At 37.9% G+C, this 494-nt stretch overlaps 1 protein-coding gene across 2 annotated transcripts in view; it reads left to right on the top strand.

Moving 5' to 3' along the window:
• Positions 1-494, top strand: part of LOC119592768 (chromobox protein homolog 1-like) — a gene marked incomplete in the record, with an annotated part of 23,118 nt that overhangs the window by 18,961 nt on the left and 3,663 nt on the right.

The following is a 494-nucleotide window of genomic DNA, read 5'->3' as shown; positions in this document are numbered from 1 at the left end:
CATTCATTCCAGTCTTTCCTTCCTTGCCTTTTCAGTCAATAGTGGCAGTATCTTGGCCATACAATACCTTACACCACTCTCCAGAAGTCTTCTCACTGTCCTACTACTCAAGTCTGTCAAAATTGTTCTATCTCTTAAGGCAGCGTTTATAAGGACTGTCCTCTCTCTTTGTTTTCTTTTTCCTGCCCCTTCCTTCCCCCGTCTTTCTGAGTTCCTGTTTCTTTGTGGTTCTTAACTCTCTGCACAGTAGGCCTCTGGTACTTTCATCCTTTCAGCAATTTTATTGCAGCTGTAGCCTTCATGGAGAATAACTCTCACCCTGTCTTCCATACTCAGTCTAGGAACATGAAACATAATATATAACATATATACTCTATAACAAATGAAAGTCAACTTTAATTGGGCCTAAGGAATCAAATACTGTTTTTTAATAATGAGTGCAAAAAATATTGTTACATTTAAAAGGATTTTGCTTGAGAAATCATATACTTGCC

The sequence above is a fragment of the Penaeus monodon genome, chromosome 30 (assembly GCF_015228065.2).
Source record: "Penaeus monodon isolate SGIC_2016 chromosome 30, NSTDA_Pmon_1, whole genome shotgun sequence".
NCBI classification, from domain to species: Eukaryota; Metazoa; Arthropoda; class Malacostraca; order Decapoda; family Penaeidae; genus Penaeus; species Penaeus monodon.
The sequence above is the reverse complement of the archived record's forward strand: the minus strand, read 5'-3'. Positions and strand labels throughout refer to the sequence as shown.